At 42.5% G+C, this 19,812-nt stretch overlaps 1 long non-coding RNA gene across 1 annotated transcript in view; it reads right to left on the minus strand.

The window, feature by feature from the left end:
* Nucleotides 1-19,812, minus strand: part of LOC111938296 (uncharacterized) — a 172,566-nt gene that overhangs the window by 100,524 nt on the left and 52,230 nt on the right. The window lies entirely within an intron of this gene.

A 19,812-nucleotide genomic window follows, 5' to 3' on the forward strand; every position in this document is an offset into this window, starting at 1 on the left:
AACTGCAGTGGCACAATGACAAGGCTGGAGCATAGAGAAACAAATATCAGGTGCGTGGTGAGGAAGGAAAGTGGGGGTTGTTTGACTTGGCAAGTGTTCCCCCAACTAGGACTTCACGGAGGAAAGCAGAGGCTCCAAAATGCCTTCATGAGAAATAAAGCACATTTAAACTCCAAGGAAGGAACTGTTCCTCTGATCAGAACCCTCTGAAATCAATTCAAATAGCTGAGGCAGCCTGGGAGCTCCTGATGACTGTATTAACATTTTGACATTTCTTTGCACAGTGGCTGGAACTACATTATTAGCAAGGATCTAACAGCCTTATGCTCCACTGTGGAATAGTATAGCAGGAGAGTGGAAAGGAAAATCAAATCAAATGACAGTAGATGCTTTCCTATCCTTCTGACAGCAGCATTCTTCCCACAAGAATATGCCCTCCTAGGAGGAACTGCTGGAGAAAACCAAAAAATACAGACTGCTATTTTTTTTAATATAAACAGGAAAATTTAAGAAAGCCATTTATGTGCCATCCTACTGTTGTTTCAGAGACACTTCTTCCTACTTCTAGTGCCAAGCAAAACATCATAAAATAACATATGAATAGCCAGAATGCATTACCTCTAAAATTTTTAGTTATTTGGGAGGAGGCCATGGGGGAAAAGAGAGAGAGAGGAGGAATGGAAAGGCAAGCTTCAACTCAAAGCACAGAACAAGTACACTGAAATACAGGGTGCCACAGCACACAGTGGCCTAAAAGTCTCACCTGGGGAACAGCGTGGCATTTTCCTGCAATGCATCCAAGATACTCAGAGAAACTGGGCTGCAGCAAGTATAAAACAAACCCCTAATCACGACATCCATGATTGGAAAGCATGAAACATCTATTTCCAAGCAGAGCTGTGAAAAGTGTTTCTCATCAAAAAGCAAAATGAGTAAGGTTTCTTTACTGTAGAAATGCGATCATGTAGGTATAATAAGAAAAATGGGAAAGGGGATTTTTTTGTAGGCAGAGCAGTTCTGGCTGGAGGTGGGAGAGGAGAACCTGGGAGACCAAGAACCTGCTCCTGGTACTGCCACCTGCTCTGGCAGCACACCCAGCCAGGGCCAGGGCAGCCCTGCAGCTCATGTCACCTGCCTGCCACAGGTGTACAACCACAGCCCCAGGGCACTGCCCCACTCCTGCAAGAATAACCTTTTCAATAAGAAATTATTACCTGTCATATTAACACAAAGGTGTCCTAATTTTATTTTTTTTTTTTAAAGGGCAAAACGAGTCCCACTATCACAATGTTTACTAATTTTATACAGTGTTTTCCATGTTATAGAGTTCATTAAAACTGAGTGATCCTTGCACTGTTTCTCCTTTGCCACGTGCTAGGAAGTGCTTAATGAGGTGCCAGTTTTTCTACTTCCTAAAATATTTCCTCCTCATGACATCTTTTTGATTTCTGTACTTCTATAAGGGACAACAAACAACATCAAATCAGCTCTCAATATTTCCAACACAAGATGCCAATTAACAATGCACTAATACACCAGTTTTTCCTAACCAGGGAATAAAATAGTGACACATCCCCATTTGATCCAGGATCATGCCAGACCTTTCTAGTGCAGCTGACATTTCCTTTCCTTCCTGTTAGACACTGATTTTCTGCAATTCCTGTTCAATGCACTTTTTGTAGCTCTCTGCTTTCACTCTCTATGAAACTGTGTAAACTGATGTTATTTACACATTAATTACCCAGACTTAAACTGTTAAGGCCAGTCTAGAGTTAACAAGTGCCCCAATCCTGCTATCAGATCTTCTGTGTTAATTTATCGATTTGTTATCTCAGGTCAATGTGGCTTCAAGAGAAGTCAGGCAGGGGGATCCAGTTGTGTGATCAGGAATGAAGTTCTCATCACTGAGATGGGAATGTTGGCATGGGACAAATGAGTAACTCTCAGGAGAGAAGCAGCACTGAGTGAGTACCTCAGCCTCTTAATTTTCCTTGATCACAGCACTTTTGCTAAAGTATCTCTCAGCAAAGGCTTGAGACAATTAATTAGGAAGCACCCTGGAGTGTGAACAACAGAGTATTACTGTCATTTGAAGCCAGTCTTTATTAATCTCTCCAATTTCTCTAAGGCAAGGTTACATAAACCATGTTCTTCTATATTATACATATTTGCTTTGGGTCTTTCTTCTGCAGGGGGATAAGACTTAAATGCAGAGGGATTTTGCAATCTTTAAAACTCAGCTGTTAAATATCCCTTTACTTATAACTTACCCCATTTTGCCATCTGAGCAAGCACTTCAAACACTTTAGATAGGCTGCAGTGCAGGAATCAAAGAAGAAATATTGGGTCATTTTCCACAAAATTCTCATTTAATTTTGAAGCCCAGTAGGCATTACCAAACTGATGACAACAGAGCTACAAAGAGCTTGATGTTTAAAGCATCTACACTGAAAAAGGCAGAAAAAGAAAGAGACCTTTAGACTGGATGTCTCAGCTTTTCATATGGGTGGTTGACAAGCTGGGCTATAGGGTAAACCATAATGTGCCAAGCACCACGGAGCCTGGAGCCAAGAAAGGGATAATTTCAGGCAAGACCCAGTCTCTAAAGCCAAAACCACTGGCCTGAAAGCTTTTCTCAGAAGGTTTGCTGTTCCCATCACTGCCGGGATGAATTTTAACTCATTATTGATCAAGGGAATTTTAAAATCAATTTTAATTAAATGTAAGATTTCTATCATGGCTTGTTCTGTGTGGAAGTCACACAGACAACATATAAATATATGGAGGCAGATCATGCAGAGTAGATTTGTAGCAGCTAGGTTCTAGCCAGGTGAGAAGGAATCCAAAGTTGCATCTGAAAGCAAATTTATTGTAGTGAATTATCTACAGTACCTGTCTATTCCTCTGCTATTTTTTGCTTTTGTTATGGAATTCAGTCAAGATCCACACTTTTTTTTTTCTTTAACCAAAGGAAGCATATTCATTAGGTTGTCTCTCAGATCCCAATAACTAGAGAAGGATTTAGGGGGCCTACTAGATGCTGACTACCCAAAGCCCTCCCTTGCTCAGCTTTCTGCTGACAGCCAGGCCTGAGCAGGGCGATGAGGAGAGCCAGCCCTCAGCTGAGGCTCAGGCTCTGCAGACAACACTTGCTTCACATCTCAAACCATCCATATTTTCCAGGGCAGGCAGCTAACCAGATCTGCTGTGCAAGATGTTACAGAAAGGAAGGAAACAACAAAACCAACAAATGAAAAGACTCATCACAGCTTCAGGTGATAAAGCAAACCCTCGTACTCCTCATTGCACGGGAGGGAGCCTGGGCAGGCAGGTTACACCCCTGTCCTGTGAGGAGCCTTTAGCCCCTTGGTTAAACTGGGGATTTATCCTCGGGGTGCCAGAGTTTCCCCAGACTGCACAACAGAGCAGAACAAGGTTCTCACCTCGCTCCAGGTGCCACTGGCTGTGTGACCGTGCTGCCCACAGAGAGGCTCTGGGAGCACCACAAAGCAAAGGGCTCTTACAGCACTGAGAGAAGCTCAGGAAGCAGATCTGCAGCTTCCAACACCTGCTGACTTCTAAGAGCCCAGATCTTGGTGCTGTGCCTCAGGTCACCACACTGCTCGTGCCATGGGTCACAAGTTCAACCCTCAAGCTCAGCCCTGGGTTCAGCTGGGGCCCCAAAGTGAATCAATGGGATGTGACTTCATCATGTACAGACAATGCTCAACAGACTCACGAGACTCCTGTAGCATTCACCACTAACATAAGGCTTTGCATGGACTGCAGGCTTTACAATTAGTAATTCATTAACATTAATTCATTAGTCATCTTGCTGTCTGAGCAGCGCAGTCTTATCCTGCTTCTTTGTGTAAGAAATCAAAGGGCCAAAGGGTTCAAAGGTCAAAGAGAAATATCAATGGAAAATTTGGAAATAGAACCTAAAGATACCAAATTCCTTGCTTTGTGTGTGTTTCACTTTGCCTCACCCAATCACAGGCAACAAATAAAATAAGCAAGGTCCCACAAGACTCCTCATAGCCAGGAGAGCCTTTTTTCAGCTGCAAGGTCTCTACCAAGCCCAGCTAGAATCTACAAGGCTTCATTGTGTTTTCAAATACAATGCACACTGCAGTAAATAGGTTATTTTACAACCCTGGCCCAGTTTTCAAAGTGGCCTCAATCAGTGCTGTGCAAAACATTCATGTCCAACCACAAAATTACAATCGGCCTTTGTTTGAATCCAGCCCGTGTCCCTGGCCAGCGGTGGTTAGTCCCGACTCACAGGGTCTGTGAACTGTTAGTCAAAGGTTTTTGCAACATTTTTGCCCTGCCTGGATTTCTCTGAATATTTATAGGCTGCTGTTCTCCAGTGAGTTTCATACTCAAAGTGTGCTGGCCGGCGGGGAAGGGAAGGGGATGTAAATAATGGAGGGAGTCACATGTTTTCCACTCGCCCCACTTGTTTGGCTTCCAGTAAGAGACACGTGTTGCAAGAAAACAACTGCAAGGCTTTGACTGGGAGACATTTAAATTAGTGTCACGGTATTTCTACACACTTGAATGTTTTCAAACATCCAGCTATTGTGAAATCAGAGTCAACTGTTTGGATATTCAAGCAGACTTGTGGAACTAAAATCTGTAGCCCTGCTCATCAGTTTAGGAGTGGGGATGAGACACATCTCTTCAAAACACTCTTGAAAAGACTGTGAGGTATCAGCAGAAGGAATTAGCTTGAAAAATCCATGCCATGATTTGTCCTGCAACCAAAGCATTCCAAGGCAGGATCCACAAAGTTTAGTCACCACTGTGTGGAAATTCATACAGCGGTGATGAGATCAATGGAGCACGTTGAGCACTTGGTGGTTACTGTCACTGGTCCTTACGTAATTCCAAACACCATGAAGAAATCAGGAAAGCATGTGGGTGTGCAAATAGCTCTGTCTGCTGAGTATAAGGTATAAACATGCCCTTGCATCCTGTGCATCTCCTGCTTCACTGTCTGTCTTAAACGTGGTGTGTTCTGGGCATGAAGGGAGGGTTTCTATATCTCTTACAGGGTTACTTGAGCTCTGAGGCACAATGGGGACAGATCTCAGCTCTGAGGAACCACAGCTCCCCAGAGATGCAGGTCTGCCACCCTCAGACTATGAATCCTCACCTAAAGGTCTGTACATCCAGCCTTGGCTGTCACATGATTTTCATCTTAAAACACAAACACAAAGCCAATTCTGTACAGGAGGGAAATGAGCTGATGGCACAATCTAGAGCTGTTTTTGGAAATCAGGCACTTGTGGGCTTTGTCTGTTCAAAACATTCCCAACAAGGGCTAAACAAAGGAAATGTCATCCTTTCTTGTGCTGATGACAAAATATTCTTTATTGCAAAAATATCTGAGGAAACAGAAGTCTGCCCATATGGATGACAACTCATTTTAACTGGAGATGCCTGCAAACCTCAGGTGGAAGCTGCTGAAACCATAAAAGTTAACTGTTGAAAAGACACAGCTAGGAAGCAAAACAGAAGAGAAAACGACAGCCCATGGGCATCTAATGGAAACTACCTCCAGTGTCAGTGCACAAAGCCTGAACCACACTAGAAACAGAAAAGTCTGATGTTGACTCAAGCCCTTTGTAAAATACCCAAATCTCAGAGGACTGCATGGAGAGAGGTTTCCTCTGAATGCAGCTTTATTCCAAGATACTTCCAGTAATTCTTGTCTCCCACCAGGACAAAAAATACCAGGATAATTGTCTGGTTTGCAGTACTTTTGTTCTTTTATCTAAATCTGTTCCAAAATCTAAAGTGTACAGGGTCATAAGAGGATGAAACATAAGGAAAGAGTATGAAAGACACAACGGAAATGGTTTTGTTTTCACTATTTTCTTTCCCAAAAGTTTTGTTACTTCAGGTGTAACTTGTGCAGAGAGAGATGGATTTCCAAAGCTGACAATTGCATACTCATACTGCTCATAAAGCAGCTGGATAATTGCATTAGAGGTTCACAGAAATGTTCCATTAATTCAGACTATATTTTGCTTTCCCCTGGCAATTTCAGACTGTTTGTCCCTATAGCTTTTAAGTTTTGACTGAAAAGAGAAATCTTTGTGTTTTGTAGCTATGATGAAAAGACAACATGGAAACCAGTTTTTTTCCTGTTGCCAAAATTGCCTCTTTAGTAAAAAATTAATTAAAAAAAAAAAAAAAAACCCTCACAGAAGACAAAACATCTTTTATTGTCCCTAGCTCTTTGCTAATTCACTTTTAAGTGTATCAGAGGGGGAAGGATCTTTCCAGTCGTTGTCTTGTTCTGTCCATCCTTCCTGCATGGCAACATAAGAGGATTTCACATTCATAAAAATTGCAACATAGCCTGGCTGAAACATGAGTTGGGCTGCATATAGAATAAACCACAGTTATATTACAATGACCTTTCCTGATTATCTTGTACTCTGTCACAAGTTAAATGAGGTCATTACTGATGTTACTGGCATTCCTCTTCCTTGGCCCATGACTTCAAAGAATAATGGGCCCCTTTTGTCACTGAATTCTTGTCAAAATGTTGAGTCCAATCAGACCCCTAATAACTGCACACAGGGTAACATTCACAGATGAAAAGAACATGCAGACACATGCCTTATACATAATTAATCCTTCCAATGAACTTCATGAATTTCAAAATTACACAAAATGGAACAAATCCAACACGGAGTCTCCTGTGGGCATATGAGGTCATGTACCCTCCCAGGAGGGTGAAAAAGCCTTATTCTAACACGGATACCCAGCAATGACTCACACAACTTCATTAACTGATTTATTTTCCCTTCCTCCTGTCATCTCTGTAGCTGTACCTGAGGACTGGCAGTGTTAATCAAGACACCTGTCTGTCACACCAGAAAATGAGCACCCAAAACTATCACAGGAGTCAAAAGAGGTCCTGGCTTTGCTATCAGCCCTGCTATCATCGAGGCAGCAAATTCTGTATCTGCCCAGTTCTCATTATTCACACATCCAAGAAACCAGATTTCTGTCCAGAAAGTTTTCCACCCCGCAAACAATCGCATTGGGGGTGGGGTGGAGGGCAGGATTCGTTCTTGGAAGCCTGTAAAAGCAGTGGTTGACAATTTTCTTTCTAATGAAAAGTTTGCCTAATTCAGTGCTGGCAAGGCTGTGCACATGTGGCAGCCACATCAAAAGGATGGGCACTGGCACAGAGAGCAGCACGGCCTGCAGAGGTTTTTGGGCTGCTCCACGCCAACTGCGTGCTCAAACCCCACTCTCACACTTGGGGCTGTCATCCAAACACACACCAGCACTGCATTAACCAGCAGCTTTCTTGTATTTGTTCAAAATCAACAATGTGGACGTCCCCTTCTAATAACAACATCAGTATTTCCTCCTCCCTCTTAATTCCACATCTGTGTCTCCATGTGTTGTTTCTGATAGGCATCAAAACATGCCAAGCATATCAAAAGGAATATTTTAGTTTGGCCTTACCCCAATTTTATGGAGATTGTTTGAAAAAAAATAGATATTGTTTTCTTTCTTTATAAGTAGATTAATTTGTTCTAGAAATCTCAATATTTTCAATATAAGAAGCCACCATTCTACTTCCAGCCAGTCGTAAAGTCAACACACATCCACAAGTGTGAGGAAAAATCAAACAAATCTTGGAAGAGAAGAAAAACAAAGTGGGAAACAGTCACAAAAACAGCTCTACACATGTGAGGATTTTAGAAGCTGAGTTCTTGTAAGCAAAATAGAAGAGATTGATTTTTGAGACAGATTATCATAGAAAAGGAAGACTCGAAAGGTCAGCAAGTTCTTCCCCTTGCACAACAGTTGGATAAATATTTCAAGAACACTCCTGATTGATTTCAATCTAATTTGTTGCTAAAAATGTACAGTAAAGGAAATTTGAATACTCCTTGCATACATCTTTGAGATGCTTCACAACTTTCATCATTTAATTTTCCTAGTATCTTCCACAAATCAACTTGCAGCTTTGCAGTAATTGAGTCCAATTGCTTTTTCACTTATTCCCTCTGACATGGAGAAAAATGTCAATGTTCTTTATATGACAACTTCATATCTAGAGCAAAAGTAACCAGCTCCTAATCTCCATCACAGCTAGACCTAGTACAATGTCTTAGTTCTAAAGATTTCTTCTATTTATCAGAAAGTTTAGAATTCCAGTATCATGCGAAAAGATATTTTCAATTCTTCCCATCCCCACTCTTTGCAAATCTCATACATCCTCTTTAAAACACACAGATACAAATACCCAAAAAACCCCAGATACAAATACCCAAAAAAGAGTGCTGACCATATGTGAGCAAAGTGCAGTCAGCTACAAAGCTGCACTTTTGATAAGCCCTCCAAGCCTGACACCACACCTTTTTTAAGCATTTATTTAATGTCTGTCCCCATCCCCTGGCACCAAGCACCTACCTATTTTGTGGCCACTTAACCTTGACCAGATTTCCCTCACCTACAACATAATCTGGTGAAAGCTCCCCTAAAACTGAGACCTGTTACATCTATTTTTTTCTTTCTATCCTACTGAACTGATTTTCCAAGAAAGAAAGAAAGAAACTACATTATAGCAAGATGCTTCTGTGTCTCATTTCAAATTTCAGTATCAGAATGTGTAGGAAGCTGTAGCAAAATTTAAGGACCATTCTTGAAAGAGGGATGCTGGAAGTTCAGCATGGGAAGAGTCTGAGGCAAAAGGATTCTAATGGAAAGATTTTATTTATTATTTTTCAGGGAGAGAGACGGTAGATAACTTTCTCCAAAACAAAATATAGCTCCCACTCCTAATAGAAATCATAGGAACTGGGTTTGGTACACACAAACCAGTTAAAACTATATATTTTGCCCTCAACAATTAGAAGGACAGAACTATAATCTGGAGTAACCACACATACATTTGCCCTGCAGCAATGGTATGTCAGTACAAGAGCCTGGAAAACAGTAGTTTATAGAAGTCTGCACTTAAATTTGAGGTTTTCAGTTTCTCAGTGGTTAGATCCAATTCAGACAAATAAATTCGGAAAACAAACATCAAAATACAGAAGATTGCAGCAGCAGAGAGGTTAATGCACTCCATAGTTATTGGATTTGTCACCATCATAAGTGAAAAACAAAAGTCTGCTGGTACTGCATTTTGAGAAGTAAGGTTTATAAAATTGACTCCAACTGACTATGACACTTATGTAGGAAAAAGATGTTTTCATAGCAAAATCCACCCTCCGTGGAAAGGAGATAGAAGGTCATAATCCTCCCAGAGGAGCCATAAACAATCCAAGATAAGGGCAGGGAATTTGCTGAAAGTGTGCTCTCGTGCTCAGCCCAGTGCTCCTTGTTGTCCTCTCCTGCAGATGTAACCTTGAAGGACACTGTCATGTGCCGCTGACTCATGGCAACGCTTGTGAAAAATCAGCAGAGGGGTTTGTTCCTCTGCATCCTGCAATTCATCATCTGCTTTAATTCATACAGAAATTCCTGACCACTTCCTGGGAGCACACAAGGCCAGGAGTCCTGAGGTCTGTGCAATGGATGCCTGACCCCCACATCCCAAAGGAGTTCCTGAATTTATGGGGAGGCAGTTGCACACTTTGGTGTGAGGTTACTGCTGTCCTCAGGCACCTTCCAAATTATCTCAACCAAAACCCTCACCGTGGTGGCACACAGAAACTCCACTCTGGCAATGGATCTGGCATTTCAAAATGGGCAGACTGTCCTAAAGCTGGGGCAGCAGCAGAGATGAACAAATCCCTGCAAATCAGAATTCTGCAGTGAGTGAAACCAGACACGTGACAATCACCAGATTATCCCTCAAATCACTGTCCCCAACCAAACCATCTCCTCCTGTCTTTGATGACTGGGAGTCCCCAACAGCTACTAAAAGGTTTCAGAGGAAGACTTCTTCCACACCATTCAGTATCCCAAGGAAGCATTTCACTTCAGCATTGCAAAAATGAATTGTCTGTCTCTGCAGAGATAAATATTGTTATTGAGACTCTCTCAATAGATTTTCTTTTGCTCCATCTCAGTCTCTTCCATTAAGGAATGTTAGCCTCACATCTGGAAGGCCAGGTCTAGTGACCAGGTGATAATTTATAGCTACACTGAGATGACCTAGGAAAAAAGCATCTCTTATTTGAACATAAAACCCTTTAGTTCAGTAGCTGTAATTTTTAAGAAAAAAACGAGAAACTCCTTTAAAAATATACATTACAGAGATTTAAAAAACTGAAGCCAGGCCAAAACAAATGACTACATGTTTAAGTTCTATTTCAAAAGCAGATTTTTAACACCAAAACCATCAGAGAATTTTTCTGAAGGGCTGCACATAGGCCTTAGGTCAGATTAACTCCAGGGACAGATTTTCCTTTCCGCTGTCCCTCTTTTGATAATCTTTGAGGTTAAGCAAAGCAGAGGATTAGCCCCTGGGTTTCCCTAGAGACCCTTACAAACTGCATAGTGGGGGATCTCAGGAGGCTTGTAGGCAAAGAAAATGCCAAGATTCAGCTCGAGTTTAATGGTTTAAAAGACTTTTAATGGGGCCATAAACAAAACACGTCACTAAACACAGAGACTTGAGCAGCAGTCCCGTGCCTGTTTTCCAGCCACAGATTCACATGAAAATCTCCGGAGCCTGCACAGGAGACAGTGGCTATTAGGCAACTATTTAGCTTTTTGTGCCATGTTTATTTTGGGTGGGAAAGGTCATGTCATAGAAGCAGTGACAAAATTACAATCTGGGAGTTTTGTCAGTACAACTACTCTTACACCAGTGACTCTTGTTGGAAAAGCTGAACTGGCCAAAAATCACAAACCAGCCCATCTCTGCCCGTCGTGGCTCTGTTAGCAGATGTCAGTAGTGTAGCACAGGCTCTGTTTGCAGAACTCTAACCATAGGTTTTCTGTTACAAAACACAGCCCTGAAACAAACCTGCAATCAACTCAAAAGTCAGAAAATGTAGGATTATAAAAAAAAAAAAAAGCAAAAACAACAACAAAAAAAAGTGACTGGCTCTGTGCTTCTTTTAATTTCCCTAATGGTACCAGATGAACTTTGGAAGTAGCCACATGGAAAAAAGGTAGGGAATGAAAGCTTCCCATTTTAAATTGTCAACATCATAATACCTCTGGCAGGGATATAACATCTGCAGAGCCCAAGATTTGGAGGCCATTCAGTTGGAAACTTCTGCATGTGAGACTAAATTCCTGCCCACTTGTATTAGAGAAAAATCTGTGTGCCTATTTATTTATTTTAGAGAAGGGCTTGGTTTTATCTTTCAGGCCAATTGCCAGTGCTCCTCATTAAGTTCTGCCTCTAAAAGTTTCTCCTGCAATTACAGTTAAATCAAACCCTGTTCCCTCCCTGTCCTTAATGCTGAAAACAAAACTCAGTGAAATTGTGCCAATGCTCCTCTGTGATGGAAGGAAAGGATGCCATATCCACCTCTGAACAATGAATTCACCTATTCAGATTTTTTCAGGTTGCCATGAAGTCTGAAACTGGACACAGTGGTGACAGAAAAAAAACAGAGGCTTATTGGAGTGCAGAGAAACAGGATGAAAGTTTTCCTGTCACAGAGGAGAGATGCCCAACACTCATGTAAATATGAACAAAGCCATCCTAATACTCTAAAAACAAGGTTATGAGATAGCACAGATGGATTTAGTAATTTTTATACCTCATTCATTGATTTGAAGACCAAAGTGACACCTGTACATTGGAGTAAAGGAAAAAGTTAATCATTATAGTACTCAGCCTGTACAGCCTTCTTTATCAGTATTTTAAGAGAACTTTCTTCCTGCAAAACAGAACAGGTTTTCTAAGTCCGTTCTTTCTAAAGCAAGAAGGGGCTTGCTGGGCTCTCAAACCCAGCCACCTTCTCTGTGTTACAGGGTCCTATTATGACCTTCACCTTTGTTAGATTCTGCAGAGCTCAGAAAGAAAAAACAACAACAAAAAACAACAAGGCAATGGTTTGCTGCCAGCTTAGCTCCAGAAACAGCTCCCCTGCTGCAAGGGGGGAGAGTGCCCAGAGCTGTGGGTGCATCAGTGTCTGTGGAAGGATGGGGCAGGGGGACAGACAGACAGATAGACAGACCAAGACTGGCTTAAACTGCTGTGGAAACAAAACTCAAGTCGGATGGAATAAATCCAGGCAATGGGTTTCTTCCAGAGATTATTTCACCATCACACTGACCTTACAAAGTAAACTGAAAGTTCTACAGATACAGATGTGCATATAAAACCTGGTGTGATTTTTATTGCAGCTGGTGCAGGGGGTTTTACACCTTCATCTGTGCTCCACAACAGGCATGTACATCACTGGGTTACATACACAGTGCAAACTCTGGCTGCCAGAGGGTTGCTAAAAGGGTTTAGGTCAAGTACATTCCACACTTCAGGTTTTATTAACAGCAAAACAAATTCTTGTTTCCTTAAAAGAAGCTGTCTGTTGTAAGGGATATAGCCAAAAGAAATGTGTTCGTATTTTTTTAATAGCAATGTGGTTGAAGCAGGAGTTCTTTAAAAATATTGTTTTCCTAGCATTTGAATCATTAGATCCAGATAGGAAGTCCAGGACTGAAAGGTTATGGATAAATGGTTAATGAAATGGAACCAAAACTGAAGTCTCATTGCAAAACTAAATAAACAAGTAAGTAAAGTAGATATTAAAAGATGGGAAAAAAAACTATGAGGGGAAGAATAGTGAAAATATTAAAAGGTTAAACAAGCATGGGATAACTTCAATCACTTACTGCAGGAAGAAATGGGCATAAACTAAACAAAAAAATTCAAAGATGAAATAGATAAAGAAAACCATTAGAAACCATACAAATAAAACCAAATCAGTGGAAAACAATGAAAATCTGCAGTAAGCAGTTTAGATCACCTACAGGCAGAAACATAGTGAGAAGTTCACCTGTCTCTCCTAAAGGCACTGAGTAAATCCTTCAGTGCTTATAAGAATTTTGGCTATGAGGCTTCAGTCAGGTATTTAAATGCAAGCCCTAATTATTACTTCTGTAAAGCTCCTTTTCAACATTCTTATCCCAAGCTCAGTGCATGACACCTGCACCTTTGACATAAGCACCTTCAGTGCCATTCATTCAGCTCCTCAAAGCCAGAGCTCCAGAGCACAGCCTGGAACCCAAAGAGCTGAAGCAGCTGGGGAGACGCAGTTTGCAGGGGCCAGCCACGAGCAGCTGCCAGGTCAAAATAATGTATCAGCCAGGGCCTCTGCTGGGTCAGCAGGCACGGGCAGAGCCCAATGGGTTGCTGAAATCAGATCTAGTCAACTTTAGCTTTTGCACACTTGCTTGGCTGGTGTCGATCTGAAGGCTGATATCCGAGAGCACCATCCCTGAAGTGCTCTCAGATGGAGAGCATCCTCACTCCAGCCGCCCGAACAGGAAGATGTTTATATCTCTTGTCATCTCCCATTCATCTGGATTTTTAACACACACCAGCCCAGTCTGGTTGCCAGGAAGGCGAAGAAAAGGTCAACAAACTCCTTTGGTGCAAGTTAGTTTGTCAAACTCCATTCTGGGCAGCATGACTTTACATGTTAATGTGTGTTCGCCTCTGTGCCAATAGCCCCTATTGTGTGCATTTGCAACACAAGATTTATGGTAAAGCTTGCAACATTTTTCAGGCATAATAAGCGTTTATTCACCATCCCAGGTCTATAAGCAGAGGCCTGACAAGTAATTATTGACACATTGTGCAGAAATAAAAGCAGTGGGCGAGCTGCTGTTGCGAATGGCAGCGTGGGTAGGGGGAGGGAGGGGCCGTGTCAAAGGAGTGACAGCCTTGGTGCCCAACATTGTCAAAGCCGACAGTGACTTGCACTGTTGTGTGTGCCTGACTGTATTTGTGCTCCCTGTCACCGGGGTGTGACATGCCAAAACAGAGGAGCGCTCCTTTTCTCATGCTAATGCTTTGTGATGACAGCTTTGTGATCCCCGGCTGTGTTCACGCTCAACAAGTCAAGGTGTGACAGGCAGCAGAGCCCTTTGTCAGCGGGGGCTGTGCTGCCCCCATCAAACACCCCATTCCTCCCGGACCAGGGGGGACCTGAGCCTCAGAGAACACTCACACCCTGCCACCTTTCCTGGGGATTCCAGCTGGAGCTGAGCATCGTGCTCCCAGGTCACTGCCACCCCACGGTGCCCGTCACAGAGCCTTGTGCCACCACTGGGTGAGGAGGGGATGAATTTCAAAACCTGCTCCCAAGTAACTTCTCACCAGCAGGGGTTCAAATCTGCTTTGCTCTGTTGCATAGGGAACAACTTGTTAACTTCAAGCTAAGCCTAGGAAAGCTCTGCAGAGGTTTTATGGTGGTTTAGCCCAACCAGTAAACTCTGCTCAGGATTAATTGAGTCTCTGGGCTGCACAAGATATCAGCAGACAGGATTAGGATGTATTAGCAAAGCAGTGTGAAGGGAGGTTGCTCGACGCCTGCTTATATTATACTTGGCTGTAAAACCGAAAGTCACATTAGCACCAAGTTCATCCAAAACACCAAAGCAGCCCTAAAACTGTATTTTATATGTGAAAGAAAGCTGGGCATGAAAGGGCAGAGTTCAGGCTGCCTAGACTAAGCAATGTGTTGGCTTCTTGGGACTTGGGGCTTGCAAATGGCTTGAAGAAGTACATTAGCCTGGCTACTTACATGAAGCTTATTCAAATGATCCAAAACTCAATGATCAGCAAAGCTGGGCTAGGAAACTGGCCAGAACAGGCTTTTTTGCATGATTTATGGTGCTTCCTGCTTCTGGTTCCCAGGAATAACCAGGAAGTGAACTGAGTAAAAATGGAAAATAATTTTTAGAAAAGTAATGATCTCTTTTTTCAAAGGTTAAAGAAGTTCACTGCAAAAAAAAATTGTGTCAGCTTTCAGACCTTTGATTTTTTACTTATCCAAATTCTACCCATCAGCTGAGAGACTTATTATCATTATTATTATTATTATTATTATTATTATTGTTGTTGTTGTTGTTGTTGTTATTGTTGTTGTTATTATTATTATATGTTAACATTATTGATGAGAAAGACAAAGTTAACTACGATCCAAAATCAAATCTATGATATCAGAAAGCACAGGTTACTTACTGTGATTATTTCCTCTCCCTAGTGACACCACTGGGAATCAGGGATCCCATTACATCAGGCATCCTGAACACAAAATGACCTCCACAACACAAAATCTGCTCCAAACAGCTTGACCCAAGGTTTCAGCACACTAAGGTGGTTAAAGGGGTAAATGGAGGGTGGAGAGGAAGACTTGAATGAAAATTATTTTATTACTTGCAATTCCAGCATCACAGAGGTTGGGATTTTCAAAGCTGTCTGTGACATCTGGAGACCATTGCTCTGCTCAGAGGTACCACCATGCCATGAGCTCCCAGAGCTGTGCTATAATGCTTTTCCTGCTCTCCCACCCCACAAGTCAGAGGCAGCTGAACTTGGATCTGCTGAGCAGCTGAGGCAGGCAGGGGAAGGCAGAGGTCCTGCACAGCAGGAGGGACGATGCTCAAAGGGCCCTGCTGGAAGGGACTGGCCCAGCTGCAGTGCAGAGCTGAGCCCCAGCCTGTCACCCAGCCCAGGGAGCCTTCCCTGCCCTGGGGCTCAACCCAGCATGCTCCTGCACACCTCAGCTCATGGGAAACTCAGGTATCTGCACTGACAGAAATCCTGAGGAGCAGCAGGAAGAGCTTTAAAAATAGGAGGTTCAGGAAACTGCAAGGAAAAACCCCCACCCTTCAATATGCACACATTACTTTGGCAAAAGCTGTCCAACAGAACCTGCAGTTTTGCGTTCCCACTCCTTGCTTTACCCCACATCTCAAGGTTTCTGTAGATCTTTGGCTGTGTTCCAGCTGCATGGGACGTGTCTGTTCTCCCTGAGCAGGGTATTTGTGTTTCAGAGTGGATTTAGGTGCTGGTCTAAGTGTTAATAAAGACTGAAAACTTCCATGTTTTCTATCAGATGATTCTTTAGCTCTTGGAGTACTAAAATACCTGTAAAAACTTTGATTTTTCAACTGATTTGCACAGAAAGAGCTTCACAAAACTTCCTTCAGCCAGATCCAGTCTGAGCAGTTCAAAGAAGGAAACTCCTGAGATCAATGCAGGTTAGGAACAAGCACTCCATGTGTGAGAGAACCCTGGCCTCTTCCCATACCTGAGAGCTGACCTGCATTTCCATCTGCTCTTTCACTCCTCACTCTTAACTAGAATTCCCTAAGCCCTGTGGCCTTTCCCTGCTTTCACTGAAGATTCCCCCATCCTTCTGACTTCTGAAATCCTCTCTTTTCCCACAATGGGCTCCAGTCTGCAAATAAGAACTCGCAGTGAACTGTCTGCTGTGCCTGCCATTTCCACTCCAGTACTTCTATACACTGAGAAATTTATTTGAGGGTTCTAAAGAGCCAGTGCTATCTGTATCTTTCATTTTGCTGATATCTCTAATTACCCTCTACTTTTTGGTTTATCTCTGTTTTCATGTAGCCTGGGCTCCACAAACAGAATCAAAACTGCCAAGTACCTTTTCTCTCATCTTTGTATGTCTGTGTCCTCTGCCCTCCTTAGTCTGAATTTCTTGGATAATTCATCTCAAATGCTAGAAATTTCAGATGGGCCAAGGTACAAATTCTTGGAACTTGCGGATTTTCTTGGAGAGGAAATGTGAGTAATGAAGAGAAGGTGTAAAGGTGTAAAACTCAGCAGGAATAATATCATCCAACCAAGCTCACCTCGCCAGGGTCCATCAGAAATACAAGATTCTGCAAGTCTCCAGCAACTCATCAACGTGCTGGTACAAATCTGCTTTCAGCTGTTCAGAACTGCTCTGGTAAATTGCCCTGTTATTACATATTCATTGTACTTTTCCAATGAGACCAAACTTTGCAGTTAAACCTGCCAGGAGGGAGGCAGGAAGGGAGGGGATGTGGTGGCGTGGGGCAGTGCTGTCCTGGGAGAGCTCAGTCTGGTTTCAGGGCTCCAGCACAGCCTGTGGCTGCAGTTCTCAGGGTGGGATTAGCCAGAAGCCCCTATTTTCTGTAAACAGAAGATATTTGCCACGTAAATTGTGGTTTCATCGACAAAGGAAAACCTTGGGTTTAGCTTGATCTATTTTTGTTTAATTAATGCAAAGGTTCCAGGACAAGAGGGTATTTTACTGTAAGTGCTACTTTTGGCAAGGCGTGCATTGCCACTAGAACAGGCTGGAAATGGGAGATGACAGGCTTCTGCACTCAGGCTGTCACAGTCACATCTCACCAAGCTGCCTTGGGGCCAGCGGGGGATCCAGAATTGCCAATTTTAATCAAAGCCATCATGGCCCAAAGGCAGCTCACCCTTCCCATCCACAGGGAGAGGCCCTGCCCAGCAAAGAAACATCCAGCACAAGGTGCCAAACACAAAGTCTGCCACTTCCTTTTAGTGTGAAACCATTTGGAACATCTCTGCTGCTTCCCCATATTGACAACCTGGCAAACTGCAGGGCAGGAAGCTCCTCTCTCCAGTCGACACAGATTTGCATGGAATTTTGACAAATATGTCCCTGTATTGCCTGGTGACATCAGAAGGGCCAAGGTGGCACCAGGTGCACAGCCTGAGACCTGTGGTGGGTAATGGACAACCAGCCCTGATGGTCTCTGCAGCGCTGAGAGGGGATGAGGGGACCCAGGGGTGCACAGGGCCAGGAAACCTGGTGAAGAGTCCATTCCACTGCAACAACTAAATTCTGCCTTTTGGTGGTTTAACTGACCAAATGCCAGGCTCAGGGAATGTTCACAAATGTGTCTGTAGTCTGCCTGGGCTTAGACATCAGCTAAAACCATACAAGTGTTTTTTAAACCACAGCACTTGCAAACAGATTTATGTTTGCTAAGCATTAGCATAAGTCTGCAGTGTAACTCTCCCTTAAATAATTCACCTCTGGAATTTGGTGGTGCCAAAAGTCACCATCTCCATCAATATGCTACACACAATGAAACTATACATGAAAAGGAAAGTGATCTTTCCCCTAAAGTTATGGCATCCATATGCCAGTGCAAGAAGGGATGGAGAAGGCAAAAACTTGTAAAGCCACACAGTGGGAGAACAAACAACAACACCCAGGTCTTCTAAATTTGAGGTCACAAACCTATGCAGTCATGGGCAACAAATACAAAGCATGAATGTATACATACTGTGGGCACATACACAGGAAAAAAAAAGGTTAAATTCAAATGAAACTTGCATAAAATTGGATAATTATTGACACACTGAAATAATTTCAAAATCAATCTCAAGAAAATTTAATGGCTGGTTTAAGCTAAATGAAATCCAAACAAATTGTGATTCAGTACACATTTAAAACATTCTCTTGATTTCATCTCTGCCCTGGAAGGATGGTAAATGCTTTGGTTAAGGTATTTGAGTGTTTTGGGTCCAGGCTTACTTCTTTCTTACATTTAGTGTTACCATACATTTAAAAAAAAACCAACAAAAACCAAAATTTTATTTGGGTGGATCTGGTTCCAAACTTGTTTTGTACTATGTACATATTTGCCACTAACTTTTTCATACTTTTTGAATTTTCAGGAAGACTGAAGTCACTTTATAGCTCATATTTCACTCTGGAGAATATCAGGGTCACCAGGAAAACAGCTCTCTTCAACACACTAAAACTCTTGGAAACATTCTGGTCAGACAGTTCCTGTCAGAGCTTTTTGATTTGGGTATGAGCTGTCCCAGTGGTGTTCCATTGCTTGTGACACTGGGAGCCCAAAAAACGTGACACAGCTCTGGAAGATTTACAGAAGACACACCCTGATTTACAGGTGAGAGGTGTTTGAGCCTCCAGCCAGACCTGTGGGAGCACAAAACAGAGCCTCAGTCAGCCCAACACCGCCAGAGCCAGCACAGCCTGGCCTTGCCATTCCTGAGGGGCCTGGAGAACAATTCAGAAATGAAATCTACTGCTCCAAAGCCCTCCCTCACTGCAGCAGATGATCAGGACTTGAGCAGTCATGTAATACATAAGTAGAAATAAGTATTCGTGCCCAAGAGGAGGAAGATTGAGTGTCCAACCACAAATATCTGGTGAAGAAGGTGATATTCCAAGTTTCTTTACAAACTCATTGATTTCTGAAGTAAATAAATCCATTCTGTCAGTCCTATAAGCGTTTTTTGTGGCCCTACACAGTTGTCAGGTCTCATTTCCCTGTTCCATTTAATAACCCCATACTACAATTTAACAGTGATCAGCAAGAGGCCTTGCAGAGATCCAGCCCTGTCTCAGGGTAACTTTCAGAGGATATAAATCTGCAAAGATCAGTTTTATCAACACTGAATGTGATACACCTCAAGTTAGGAGACCTCCAAGCCCTGCTGATCTATTTTTCCAGAAAGCAAATGACTTTGAAGTGTTCTCCTCATCTGTCACAGTTATCTGGCTCCTATTTACATGCAAATATAATAAAGTGATATTTGCAGTTAAAGACAAGATCTCTCTAATCTAGTTGTCACAGAATTGGTTTCCTCTTAGCAACCTTTTTTTTTTTTTTTTTTCTTTAAATGAAATTATTCCAAAAATATTTTAGCATGTTAGAGATCCTTAATGAATAGGCCAGTCCAGTCCAGTGAGTCATGGAAAGAAAAGGGATACCAGACAAATCCTTGGGTTAATGCAGCCTGGACAGATGAATGTCTGGTCTATCTTTAGGATGATCCAGCTTCCATCAAGTTCAAAATAAGGGAAGGTAAACCAAGGACATGCTTCCCCTCTCAGGATT

This window comes from Cyanistes caeruleus, chromosome 16 (assembly GCF_971803275.1).
Source record: "Cyanistes caeruleus chromosome 16, bCyaCae1.hap1.1, whole genome shotgun sequence".
NCBI classification, from domain to species: domain Eukaryota; kingdom Metazoa; phylum Chordata; class Aves; order Passeriformes; family Paridae; genus Cyanistes; species Cyanistes caeruleus.